This window comes from Pongo abelii, chromosome 8 (genome assembly GCF_028885655.2).
Source record: "Pongo abelii isolate AG06213 chromosome 8, NHGRI_mPonAbe1-v2.0_pri, whole genome shotgun sequence".
NCBI classification, from domain to species: domain Eukaryota; kingdom Metazoa; phylum Chordata; class Mammalia; order Primates; family Hominidae; genus Pongo; species Pongo abelii.
Genome location: NC_071993.2, coordinates 25,720,180 through 25,735,265, shown reverse-complemented (window position 1 = coordinate 25,735,265; position 15,086 = coordinate 25,720,180). Strand labels below are relative to the sequence as shown.

At 35.5% G+C, this 15,086-nt stretch overlaps 1 protein-coding gene across 1 annotated transcript in view; it reads right to left on the bottom strand.

Annotated features, from left to right (window-relative positions):
* Positions 1–15,086, bottom strand: part of GPR158 (G protein-coupled receptor 158) — a 424,507-nt gene that overhangs the window by 28,449 nt on the left and 380,972 nt on the right. The gene's annotated exons all lie outside the window — the stretch shown is intronic.

Genomic DNA, 15,086 nt, shown 5'->3' with positions numbered 1-15,086 from the left:
GTTGTATTTTACAATATTATACTAACTCAAATAACTTCCTTGAACAAGTTGTTTTTATAGTAGAATGTTATTAAAGATATTTTCTGAAAATCATTTCATATTACCTACTTTCATGGTCATTTTATATTACCAAAAATAATACGAAGTAATAATAAAAATGAGAGAAATATTTAAACATTAAGTAGACTAAGGCCATTGCATTAAGGAAGAAAATTGGGATGACCTATAGGAAATGTGATTTTTAAAAACTAAGAGTTTTTTCTGTATATATCTCAGATGAATAGCCAGAGTTGAGAACTACTAGATTAGATGATATCTAAGCACTGTTCTATCTTTAAATATTTTGTGAAGACAAAATGCACCCTTACTATAGGAATTCTCTACCCATTCTTCAATTTCATTTCTAGAATATTCTTGGCTAATTTTAACTCCCTACCCCATTCTGATATTTGATGTCACAAAATTATGATTTGACATAAACCACCATGAGTGGCTTATGATACTATGAGAGTATCTGTAATCAATTTCCATAAAGCATAAAAATAAACACATTTTCTCAATGTTCTATTCTCTCCTTCACTTCATTCTTTGAATAATTTTAAGTCATATGAATTTTTTATAAAGATTATTCTAAATCTAGAAATGAAGCCAATACACCTGAAATAGCCTAGAGGTACTATGCTATATTTTTCCTCCATATATAGACCTTTGGCAATTCTCCCTGAATTAACACAACACATCCATTAAATTAACCCCACTGTCCTTCAGGACAGAGGGAAAAGTTATTTAATTATTAACAAAATACTTCTCAATTTTTCTGTGGAACAATGTCAGAAATATAGTAACAGATACAAGTAAAACAGAAGATCTCTTAACCACGCTCCATCTCATCAGTTCCCCAGATTAACAGTTACTCTCCATTCTGTATATGCAATATATTAAGTGCCATCCATGTCATAGTGAACGCTAACACTGGCAGGTAATATCTTCACTATGCCTAAGCACTTCTGCTCCAACCAGTTTAATTACTATTTGTTATGAATCAGGTGTATTTGTTCCCAAATTATGCCCACTGTTATAAATATTAAATAAAATAATTATACATGATTATGAAACAAAAGAAGACTACTTTATTTTTTTTAAGATGGAGTCTCACTTTGTCACCCAGGCTGGAGTGCAGTGGCATGATCTCAGCTAACTACAACCTCCACCTCCTGGGTTCAAGCGATTATTCTCCTGCCTCAGCCTCCCAAGTAGGTGGGACTACAGGCATGTGCCACCATGCGCCACCATGCCTGGCTAATTTTTATATTTTTTAGTAGAGACGGGGTTTCACCATGTTGGCCAGGCTGGTCTTGAACTCCTGACCTCAGGTGATCCGCCTGCCTCGGCCTCCCAAAGTGCTGGGATTATTACAGGCGAGAGCCACCGTGCCCAGGCAAGGAGACTTATTTCTATGGAATCTCTCTTGAATGCTTTGGAAAGATAAAAATAAAACATTAAAATAAAATGCTAACTTAGTGGAAGTGAAGAAATTTTAAAATAGAGAGTGGTCAATAAACAAGAACCTAGAAAAATTCTACACTCAGATTACTTCAAAAACATTTAACACAATGCAGTAGATAATACATTTTGGTGATTTATGCTATAGAGAGAACAATGAACTCTATCAAACCCATAGTCAAAAAGAGACCTTATTTCAAAAAGACTAGTGAGTAATTATTTGTGTTTTAAATTACAGTATCTATATACTTTTTAAATGCTTTTCTACTTTAAAAAACTTCAACAAATTGACCAAATATAATATGAAGTCCAGTTATATTGGATAAGAAGGTTTCTATTGTAATTAACAGATTAAAAGATTCAAGAATTCTACCTTAGAAATAAGAGAAATTTCCTGGAAAATTAATATTTTTGCCAGTTCCAATCTTATTTTCTGTAGGAGAAAGTTGTAATCATAATGTACACATATTTGTTTCTGGTTGAACCTGGATGAATTCTAAATTTTGAATGACTACATTCTCCAGAGAGAACCTGACCCACTTTTCTTCCATAGTTTGGCAAGGGCAGAAAAAGAGAAAATGGTTCCAAATTCTAGCTTTACTCTTAATGTAAACATTTTAAATATAATGAACAAACATTTATATAGTGACAGCCATATGTTAGGCATCATGCTAGGCAACGTGGAAAGTATAAGATATAATTTTTTTCTCTAGAAACTTACAATTTAACTAGAAGTAAGTAAGTCTGAAAATAGCTACCATATGCAGTAGCTAACGTTATATATTGTATGTGGCTAGCAAATCTACTAACCCAATAGAACAGGTAGTATTTGATCTGGGCTTTGGGGGATATCAATAGGTAGAAATGAAGGAAAGTGGAAAGGATATAAGGGGATATTCTAATTGATGGGAATCAAAAGCAGGGAAATGCAAGTTGTCTTTAGGTAGGGACAGTAGGGGGAACTGGTTGGCAGGAAGCAAAGTTTGGTTCTCAATACCCAGCAACTCCTAGGGAGTTTTCAAGTTAAGGCAAGGAGTTTTCATCAGGTTGAGAAACAGTGCTTCAGAGAAAAAATAGTTATGAACTATATATTCTTTCCATGGTCAAAATGTGATAAATATTTTTTTTGATACTTGAGTTTCACAATTCCCATCGAAACTTTAAATCTCATAGAGAGCTAATAGTGGATTTGTTAACTGTCTCCTTTAAAATACTTCTTAATCAGTTAAGTTTTGTCTTTTGCAAAGGAAATCTACGATTCCAGTTATAGTAACCTTTTACTTAAGAAATCCCATTTCCAAATTATCAGAAATGTTTATGTTCTCTAGATGGCCCTTTGGGTATTTATTGTATAGCTTGAGAATTCAAGATTGTCAGATCCCTATAATCTCATTTCAAGAGTGCAAAACCAAAGCAAAATCCCTCATGAGTCTTCCATTATTGATTTTACTGGCTTTCAAATAACAGAAAACATAATAAACACAACTCTACACTTCAATCTAAGCATTTTAGGATATTGGTTTTTGTAAAATGGAATAAGATGCATTTTTCTAGGATTGTCTCAAAAGAAGCCTAGAGGCCAGACTATAAAAAAGAATTCATAGACATGCATTTGTATGAAATACAACTGTAGAAAAAAATACAAATCACTGGACTTCCTATATGGATGACTTTTCCACTATTTTTTCGTAGATAAATCTTCAGGAGACCATGAGTTCAGAAGGTTTCACTATTTCTGAAGGAAAGCCCAACATATATGGGAAGACTGCAAGAAACTTCCAAAATTTAATATGAAAAGGCATATTTAAAGCGTACATTCAATTTTCATTAATAGCAGATAAATTCATGGAAATCATTCTGAAATGACAAAAAGGGCAACCCAGAAATTGTCATTATATTCATCTGCCTCTGTTTTCTCATTTTCTATACATTTCTGGTTCAAGCTATATAGCTCACCGTAAGAACCTGTACTTGGGTTATCCAAGACCTTCCTCCAAGAGCTAATTGATACTGTTCACTTCTTAGTTTACATGGTCTCTCCCCAGCTTTTGGTGTGGCTGGAACCCTCAGCTTCCATGATGTCACATTCTCTTGGTTTTCTTCCTAGTTCCCTCTTCCTACTTTCTTCCTACTTCTTGGCTAGCTCCTTTTCAGTCTCTATTGCAGACTTCTCTACCTCAGTCTGCCCCTTAAATGGCAGTGCTTCCAACGATCTCCTAAATGTGGCCATGTTATATTATCACTACATATTGCACCCAAGAAACTCCATTGGCTCCCCTATCTCAGTTATCATCTATATGCCAGCAAGTCCCACCTCTATATCTCCAGTTCAGATCACTCTCCTGGGCTCAATCCCTGTATACTCAGTGTCCTACTGGACATCAGCAGGGCCTGAAACAAAATCATCCCTCTCTCCATTTCTTCCTTCTCCAACCCACTTTGCTGTTCTCCAACCTACCTTTGCTGTTGTGTTACAGCCCTGTATAACTGTACAAAGCAGAAGCTTAGGAATAAACTTTGATTTTTCTCCCTTATCCACATTCCAGCAATCAAATGAATCATTAAGAATTTGATGTCTACCTCTTAAGTATCTTTCAAATTCTATTTTTCTCCATCCTCACTGCCACTATACAGCTCCTGGCCACCAACTCATTCCTATAGTAGCTTCCTAGCTAGTCGCCTTACTGGTCTTGCCCACCTTCAATCCACACTCTACGATGGACGACATGGTCTTTCACTACTGTACATCTGATCGTATTGCTTCCCTGTTTACAATCACTGGCTCTCCACCAAAATTTAGTATGGTAAAACGCTTCTAATAATTGGTTCCTCCTCACCTCTGCAGGCGCATCTCTCCGCACTCTCTACATCCTATAGTTCTGCAGGTCCCTCTGGATGACATGCAGTTATCCTCTATCTGAGCCTTTACCCTCAGCTTTCCTCACCATCCTTCCTCCCACCTACACAAACAGTGTTTTGCTAAATCCTACATCTCCTTCATGTCTCAGTTTAGATGTTACTTGCCATCGACACCAGCACTTACCAAACAAGTAGCATCAATTTTACCCACAAACTTGTTATGAATGAGAACTCTTAGATCCCACCCAGACCTACTGACTCTGAAACTCTGGAGGGATGGTCCAACAATCCATTTTAACAAACTTTTCAGGTAATTTTGATGAAGGGTAAAGTTTGAGAACCGCTGCTCTAAACAATTTTTCCTAGCAGATCTAAGATTGGTGCAGGTGCCTTTCCAATAGGCTGACCGCTCTAGCCTGCCAGGTAGATTTTTCAGTTTTTATTATGCCGATGACAGAATGCAAGGCTTCTAATAATAGCTTTCCATTTTCAGAACATTTGCACTTGTGATTTTGCAGCATCTCGTCTATTTATAAAAAAGGAATGAAAATATATATCCTCAAGCCATCCAGTCTTCTGTCCTATTACCTTAATTGGAATAATTCTAATGTCCTGAGTTTCTTCATTACAGTGTAATTTCTATTAATCTTCCCATGTTCGTAGAAATTCCAGAGAATAAATGTTTGTGATAAAAGGTATGAGGTGACACTTCTTGTAAGAGTAAAGCCAATCAATTATTGACAAAAGAGTCCTGAGAGCTAACAATTCAAAAAGTGCTGGGGAGGTTCTGTCATTCTGCTTTTAATGGTGACAAATCCCATGTTCATTAAGCTTTTCATCAATTTCTCAAAATTTCATTTTCAGAAGTAAAGTAACTTCTTGGTCAGTGGATGAATTTTAGATAAATACCTAAAAAGACTGGCATCACTGGCATAGAAATAGGTTTTACACACTTATCAGACATGAAGTTCTACAAGTTTATTATGAGTATATTAAGTTATTGCTATTACAAGAAAATTCACAACTGGGTTCTAAATATATTGACAAATTTTTGTCAGTTTCTGTGAGCTGCATGAGTTCTCATATCTCAAATTGTTTTTCCTTTTTTCTCACCTTCCTTTTTTCTCTAATTAAAGGTAGATGGGATAAGGAAGAATAATGAAAAAAGGAAGGAAGGAAAGAAGGGCTGCAAGACTGTTACAAGTCAAATCTTAGATGGTTATGAGAGGAGGGGCCAGCTGGGCTTCCTGGGTTGAGTAGGGGCTCAGAAAGCTGTGAAACTCACTCACTTCCTGCATCAGGACTTACTTCGGTCTGGGATGAATAATATTGAAGATATATGCTTAAAATACTCCTAACACCAGGATTTGTGTATGTGGTTTTCTTCCCCAAGAAAGCTATAAACAGCGAAAATTTTGCTGTAAGCTTCCCTGTGTCCTCGCTCCTTTCCCCTTCCCCAAAACTAAAAGGAATGTTAACTGCCCGTTTTTCTGTGACCAGCAGACCTTATCTATGCTCCCAATTCCAGTTCCTTGTAAACACACTTTATTATAAAGTCCTGTAAGATCCTGTCTCCTTTGCCATGCCGCTGCAAGGTCATAAAGTAGATAAAACCTAAGTTGCAATTCCGGTTTTCCTCAAAATCTAAGACATGTCACAAAATAATTTATGGCCTTTGTTTCTCGCTCTAGTAACATCTTCCCACCACACATATTTCTGGCCTTAAGGAGTTTAAAAGGCAATTGTATAATCTAACTCTGGCTTACCCGTTCGAGACCCCTTCCACACTGTGGAAGCTTTGTACTTTCAGTCGGCTCAAAAGAGCCTACAGCTTTTTCTTGCCCTTGGGCCCCTGTCTCTATCACTCGCCGCAGTCAGCCGCCACACCAGTTCTTTGGCATGGCCAAGCAAGAACCTTTAGCGTTAACAGTTAGAGCTGAAATGCCTCTCGGCATTATCTGTTCTGATCCCACTAACGTATAAAAGACAATTCTGAGGCCCAGTGAGGGGAGTCATTTATCTAAAGCAAAACAGTCAGTAGCAAAATCACCTCAAAACTCCTATCTTCTTACTCTCATGTGAGTACTTTTTTCAGTTACAGTATTTTACCAAAATAGAACTATCTAGCAGTTGGTTCAGGGCCATATCATCTTTTAAAAGCACAACAGGAATCTGCCTTTCCAAACATGCCACAATTCCTCTACTTCCCTACATGCTCTTTTCTCTCTAATCTAGATGCTCGTACCTTTGAATGCCATCCCATCTGTCTGAACTGATTCAAATCCCATTTATCCTTGTACATTCATCTCAGGAACCTCATCCAATTTACATCTTTGTCTGACAGTCCCAGGCCACAAAATTTTCTCCAATTACCACTATTATTCAGTTGGTATTTCCTGTACCCTTATAAATCTTCCTGAAGTTGGGAGATGTTTATTTTCTAAGCGCCTACAGAATCTAGCACATGAAGGCAAGAAGATTTAATTGACCAATTAGTTAAACATGTCCTTCTGACGGTTATGACCAACAAGAAAAAGTTTTATGGTTGATACAGCATCCCAGAAACTCGAAGAAGCAGGGTAAAATGGAATTTGGCAGAATTTTGATAACAATATAGGATGTGAGAGTAAACATTAGCTCCTGTTATGTGTCAGTATTTGCTAAATCACAGAGGTTCAGTGCTGAAAATGGCAGTTATCTACCTGTTTTCATGTTCATTATAACTCAGTAAATATAAATGAATAGGCAATTTAAACACAAGCTTAAAAATGATGGAATAGGGAACTTCAAAAGTCTATCAGTCCATAAAAGCAATCAACAAACTAGCAAGAACTGTTAGAGTCAACTTTTTTGGAATTCTAGAAACTACTTAGGAGCTTATAGAAAAGAAGGGGATACTTAAGAGAAAAAAAAAAAACAGCTGAATCTGAGTAAAAGAGCTATGCAGCATTTCAACTTACTTTGATTCTGTCTCACGCTCCTCAGCTCAATGGCGGCCTTCAAGACATCTGCATGCTCAGGACAGGTACCTAGTACTAGAGGAGCACAATGGACCTTATTTTCAAAGAACTGCTGTTTATTTTGACCTGGCTGGTAGATCCCTGAAAGACTGACTCAAAGGGCTTGCTTTTGTTTTACCCAACTGCTAATTTTCCTAAGGCTGACAAAGCTAACGGGGGTCATTTATCTAAAAGTTTAAAGGCAAGTGGATTAGTCAATGCTACCCGGGACAATGAATAATGGTTAAGACAAACAATTGACTAAACAAAAAGATTGGGAAGAAAGAATGGGAAATGAGATGATCTGGGGAATAAGAGCATTGAAAAGTACCAATATATTTCTGGGAATCTAGAAGCCTGGAACATTCTCACAAAAGGCCTGAGATGAGAAGGGCTCAAAGCTCTCATCTCCTGCCGACCTCAGGCTCTGCACATGCAGGAAATAGAGGCTTATGTGTATTGAAGACATACCCCACACACAAACATGCAGTTCATCTGCAAAGAATTCAGATTTTAAAAAGTATTTTTTGGTCCAAGCTTTGTGAAAATCTCTGTTGAATTACCAGCTGACTACTTACCCAACAGAAAAGAGACTTCAGTGGCCACACAAAACAAAGAATACAGACTATAGAAGTCACTTAACAAACAAGCCTGGAAAGGATGGAGAATCTGATTTTTGGATTTACCATAATATAATATTCAAAATGTTCAGCCTCTAAAAAAAAAATGAGGCATGCAAAGAAACAAGATTATAGGGTCCATAAGCACGGAAAAAAAAAAGACACTAATAGAAATGATACCTGAAGACATCCAGACATTAACCTTATTAGACAAAGTTTATTAAAAAAATTTTTTTTGCAACTTCTGATAAAATACAGATGCATAAAACAGTAAGTATAAATCTGTGTTAATGAGTTCCCAATGCTTAAAGATATAATTTGCAACAATAAAAACATAAAAGAGGAGCATAAAGGTTCATAGGAGCAAAGTTTTTGTATACGTCTGAAACAAAGTTGGTATTAATTTGAACTAAACTGCTATAAATTTAGGGCATTAACTGTAATCTCCAGGGCAACAACTCAGAAAATAACCAAAACATACGTAGTAAAATAAACAAGAAGGGAATCAAAATGATATATTAGAAACTTGATTTACCAAGCAGGCAGTAATGGTGGAACTGAGAAACAAAATGGATATAAAATATATAAAAACAAATCACAAAATGGAACAAGTCCTTCCTTATGAGTAATTACATTAAATGGAAACTAAAAGGTAGAAATGGTAGAAGAGATTTTTTAAAAGATGATTCAACTATGTTTTCTATAAGAGAGTTACCTTAGATGTAATGAAATAATAGGTTGTAAATAAAAAGGTAGCAAATGATATTCTATGTAAACAATAACCAAAATGGAACAAGTCCTTCCTTATGAGTAATTACATTAAATGGAAACTAAAAGGTAGAAATGGTAGAAGAGATTTTTTAAAAGATGATCCAACTATATGTTTTCTATAAGAGAGTTACCTTAGATCTAATGAAATAATAGGTTGTAAATAAAAATGTAGCAAATGATATTCTACATAAATAATAACCAAAGTAGCTATATTAATATCAGATAAGATGTACTATAAGGTAAAATTTGTTGGAGACAAAAAGTGACATTATATAATTATAAAAGGGTCAATCCCTCAAGAAGATGAACAGTTATGAACATATCTGTACTAAACATCAGATCCCCATAATATATGAAGCAAACAGGAACAGAATTGATGAGAGAAAAAGATAGTTCAATAATAATCTAAGTTGGAGACTTCAAGGTGCTGCTCTCAGTAATGGATTGGATATCTACACATACAAACAATAAGAAAACAAGGGACTTGAACAGCATTATAAGCTAACTAGACCTTATAGACAAACACGGGGTATTCATCTCCACAGCAGCAGAGTACACGTTCTTGTCAAGTGCACGTGGAACATTCCCCAGGACAGACCATATGTTAGACCACAAAACCAGTCTCAATAAATTTCAGAAAATTGAAATCATACAAAGTACCTTCTCTGAACACAGTGAACTGAATTAGAAATCAATAATAGGAGGAACACTGGAAAATTCACGGATAAGTAAACATTAAACAAAATACTCTTAACGAATGGGTTAAGGAAGCACCAAAGAGAAAACAGAAGATAAGCTGAGATAAATGGAAATAAAAAAAACATATCAGAATTTATGGATTGCAGTACATGCAGTGATTGAGGTAAATTTATAACTGCAAATGTTTATATGAAAAAAGAAGAACTACATTAAGTCAATAACCTTATCTTTTACTTTAAGGAACTAAAAATTGAAGAGCAAATTTAATCCAAAACAAGCTGAAGGGAGAAAATAATAAATATTAGAGTGAAAATAATTGAAATGTAGAGTAGAAAAACAGCAGAGACAATTAAAAACAATCTAAGTTGGTTCTTCCAGAAGATAAACAAAATTACAAACATTTAGTTAGACTGAGCAACAAAAAAAGACTCATTAGAGTCAGGAATGAAAGTGGGGATATTTCTACTGACTTTATGTAAATAAAAAGAATTATAAGATAATACTATGAATGGTGAATTTTGTTATGTGAATTTTACCTCAATACAAAATATACAATGGTTCTCTTTCTTGCAAAAAAAAAAAAAAAATTCTTCTGCATCCTCCTGAACATTGCAGACCCAGTCTCTTATAGCCCCAGGGTATCTTCAGCCATCTGGTTGTTGTTCTCCTCCCATATGTGAGATTCAGCAGGCTTAAAACCTGGGCTCTGCACTAATTTGTTACCTGCAGTATGACTATTTTAAACTTATATGCACCCTTCCTTATTCATCAGAGTTCATTGTGTAATCTTAGATCTGTAAGAAAAGACTGAGGAAATGTGATAACATATCATGGTTGATTCCCTCAAATATAGGCCAAGAATGCTGAATGAACTCAAATCAGACCTTAATATTAACTAAGCATAAACACCTGTTCCCTAAACCACTCCTTTGAAGCCTTTTCAGTTGTTGTAATATTGCAAATAAAGGACATTTGATGGCCATTGGGTGATTGTGCTCCAAAAATGTTTAGTTTTGAAAAGTTTGGCATAAAAGCTTACAGAGAAACGGATTTAAATATAGATACTATTGGTCCCTCCCCACTGCTTCCCCTACTCCCAGCTTACTACAGAAAGATATTTCAAACAATAAGCAGATGGTCAATTATTCTGAAGATCAAGAAGAAGCCAGATTATTCAGTTTGGGAATTACATGCTTGTTTATTTCCTTATATCCAGAGTAAATATGAATTCTAGGACCATGGTCTGCCAAGTACCTATTAGAATAAATTCTGTCCTTAAATCTCAATGATCTAGCACTGATTAATCAGAAATAATTTTAAATTTTCATTCCAGGATTAGTTATTTTTTAAAAATGTAATGTTTTACTATTTAATACAACATTTTGGTATTCAAGAACATGAATTCAGATAGACTATAAAAACAAATTTATTACAGATGGTTGCCTAATAGCATCATTACTTAAATGAGCAATTTTACTACAGTCTCAAAAGGGAAACATCACTAATTGCATCACAAAATTGCATGGTTTTGTAGATAGAAAATATCTAAAATGACACCATCTTAATATTTAAATCTTGATCTGCTCTTACTCTTAATTCAGGATTTAGTTTTTGTGGTCTAAAAAAGCCTTTTCTCTAAAAAACAAAAACAAAAACAAAAACAAAAAACAGTTAATCACATAAGTATTTCCTAGAGATATCACAGGGGAAAGCTTTTTGAATCTGTTTTCTCTGTAATCAAGATTGTCCAGATTGAAATGTGGTAGAAATGACTAATAGCGAAAATGTTTCAATTTCCAAAGAAAGTTTCCATCTAATTTTATAAGACCTAATTGCTGTACTTTTGTAGCCTTTTTAGCATATTATTATAGATAAAGAATGGTATTAGACCGCAGGGAACCCCAAAAAGATGACAAAATTCTTTGTAAATATGAACTTCCCATTTAACTGGTGTGATCATTTACAAACAGACAAATATTTAATTCTCAAAGCATAGTTGCACATTAATATCTTTATGTACTTTAGGTGTTAGTCCAATATAAAAGAAGTTTTAAAAACAATATTTTAGGACGGGCACGGTGGCTCACGCCTGTAATCCCAGCACTTTGGGAGGCCGAGGCGGGCGGATCACAAGGTCAGGAGATTGAGACCATCCTGGCTAACATGGTGAAACCCTGTCTCTACTAAAAACACAAAAAATTAGCTGGGCATGGTGGCAAGCACCTGTAGTCCCAGCTACTCAGGAGGCTGAGGCAGGAGAATGGTGTGAACCTGGGAGGCGGAGCTTGCAGTAAGCCAAGATCATGCCACTACACTGCAGCCTGGGCGACAGAGTGAGACTCCGTCTCAAAAAAATAAAATAAAAAATAAAAATATTTTTAAAAATCCTACTTACCATTGCATTCACCTTAACCTTAACCCACAGTAAAATACACAAATATGTGCTGCAACCACGAAAGTAATTTAGGAGGTTCACTGTGTGAGTACATAACAGTTGCTGAGTTTGACTGCTCATGTTTATAGCTGGTTAGATAGTATTATTAATATTGAAATAGAATAACTTTCAGTCGCTATCAATGAAACTTTTGGAAACTAATTATAAAGTGCTATTGTGATTACTCTTTGGTGGTTGCGCTATTTAATTGTTTTCCCTTTGCACACCACTATATTAAAAACTCTTGACTTAAATTTCCTTGCAGGTCCCAAAGTGCCTTCCACACCACCTTACCTGTTATAGATCAGAAGAGTTACATATTGTGACAAAGGCCTCATCTACTTTTTAGTGCAGATTGATTCCTCCATTAAAACTGTAATAAATGGTCAAAGTATAAAACTATAAACAAACATAAAGAATTAAAACCATCTAAATAGCACTAGTTATATATAAACACTGTTAACTCTTGGATGGATTTTACTCTCTAGTATTTTTTCTATACATAAAATATTTTATAACATTAGGATTATAATATATCATTTATGTTATGCTTTTCTCGTAATATGGCTTTCTGAGAATTCTCATAACATTCTATCTTTGTAAACAACATGATCTTTGATAGCACATACCATTTACTTAAATCATTATTTCTTTATTATAAGCCACACTCTAACGAATATTCTTGCAGGTAAATCTCTGTTCACACCTAATATTTTTTTCTTTAGATTTCAAAAAGTAAAATAACCCAGCTTTTAAAAAGCTCTTGATACACATTGCTACATATTTCAGATGAGCTGTATCAATTTACTGTCTCTCCAGCATAATATGAGAGTGTCCTACCCCACCGAATACTTACTATAAAGACAAAAATAGGTCAAAAGTAAAATAATGGAAAAAAATACCATGCTAACACCAATCAAAAGGAAACTGGAGTGGCTATATTAGCACCAGACAAAATAGATTTCAGAGCAGAGAATATGGCAAGGGATAATGAAGGTCATTTCATAATAATAAAAGGTTTGATTCATGAAAAGGACATAACTCTAAATGTTTATGCATCTCAGAATGAAACTTCAAAATACCTGAGGCAAAAACTGAAAGAACAGTGAAGAAAATAGGCAAATCAGAAATTTCCAACTCCTCTCTCAATAACTGATGGAACAAATAGAGAGCTAATGAGTAGGGATATCGAAGATTTGAACAGCATTACCAAACAACTCCCAAGTAGAAGAAAACACTTTCTTCTCAAGTGCCTGTGGAACATTTACCAAGACAGATCATATTCTGGGCTTCAAACAAGTCTCAATAAATGTAAGCGGATTTAAGTCACACAAGGTACGTGCTCCCACGACAATGGAATGAAATTGTAAATAACAAAAAGTTCATGGAAATCCCCCTAATATTTGGAAAACAAAAAATCACACTTCTAACTACCTTGTGGGTCAAAGATAAATCAAGTTTGAAATTATTTTTAACTGAATGGAAATAAAAACACAACTCAGTTGTTTTGGACTGAGCATGTGCAAATGCTGGGTGAGGGGCAGCAGAGTAAGCGGCAGCCAGGTGGGCCTCTGGCACATCACAGAAATCATGGGTGCAGCCGTCCAAAAACAAGCCAAGACCCTGACTCTGGGCCCAGATGACAGCAGGCAGGTGCAACAGCAGGCAGGTGATGCCAGTGAACAGCTTGCAGGAGCAGAGAGTCTCACCTTGACCTTTAAAGAAACCTGCCCCTCCCCTTTTTGCTGCCTGAAGTAATCTCATTTCACACTCATTCTCTTACCGACTTCACATAAAGAAAAGAAATATTTTCACTTGAGGGTATACAAGATTTGAACAGAGAGTTGCTAACGAAGAATATTAGGATAATAAAGTGTTTATCAGCTGTAGTCTGCTAAGTACTAATTCTGAATTACCAGATGGGTTTTTATAAGTTTAAAGTTGGTTGGAACACACACTCACGTGCGCACATACATATAACAAGTTGAAACCATAACAACTCAGGCAACAAAAAATCTTGTGTTTCAGATATGGCACATAGCTCTTAAACTACATATTTTAACCAAGCCTCTTTTCAGAAATCTGGACACAAAATAGTAATGCTGCAATTAGAAATTAGAACATGTATATAAATATTTTTTAAAAAGAGAAGCTCCAGATTGAAAAGCTTTGAACGTATATGTTAAATAAAGTGTATTTCAAAGTCATGTGTCATACAACAAAACAAGTAGGACATCTGCAGATGGACAAAATAAGTAAAGCTTTAAGTCTCCTTAGTTCTGAGTGAACTACATTCTTATTTTATTCATATCCAATAGTTAATGTGTTCTGAAAGGGAGGACAATTAAAATGGTTTTGCTTTTATTTCTACTTTTATTCAAAAGGTACTCATTGATGTTACAGATTTTATATGAATACAGACCTCTAGTTAATAAAACATGTCAGTATGCTTATATTTCCCAAATCTCTTACTTCTATGAGTAGACTAAACATACTAATCTATAAATGGAGCTACTCATGGCAGAAATCCCTGATTTGTTTCTGAAAGTTAAATGTATATACCAACCCAGTTAAAAGCATTAGGCCATTTAGCTGGGGGCCTCTGCATGCCGGATAGGACAGTAGGATCAGAAGTCACTGGAGGCGGTGGGGTGGGGAGGAATGAGCAGAGGGAACTATCTCATCTTCTAGCCAATTAGAGATTTTACAATTAAAGAGTGACTCTTTGGAGCTTAGAAAGTTTCGTTCTTGTTTTCATGGTTTCTGGGGGAGCCATTCCTAATGATAAGCTGTGTGCAAGATTCTGAGGGAGCTCCGGGTAGCTCCAGACAGACTGCAAGTATGCCAAGGAAGAGAAGATGAATGCAGGAAGAAGTGAGAGGTCACTGCCTACTTATTCCTCGGGTTTCAAGGGCCTCCCGTCTGTGCTTCCAAGCATATGAATGATGAGAATGACAAATATGCAGGGTTTGTAAAACTAAGACCTGTAACTACACAGAGTTTCTGAGATTTAGCTAGAATAGAGATAGCACACAAATGGGTCTGGGCACCAGCACGGGTCTTTATGGTGCATTCCACACTAATGCTTCCTCGATTAATAAAATCATGAAGAAAATTTATATTTGTTAACAGCCAAAGGACTTTTGATCTTTCCTGTTAAGTACAATTTAAAATGATAAAAATGTCTGTAGGGAAACCTTA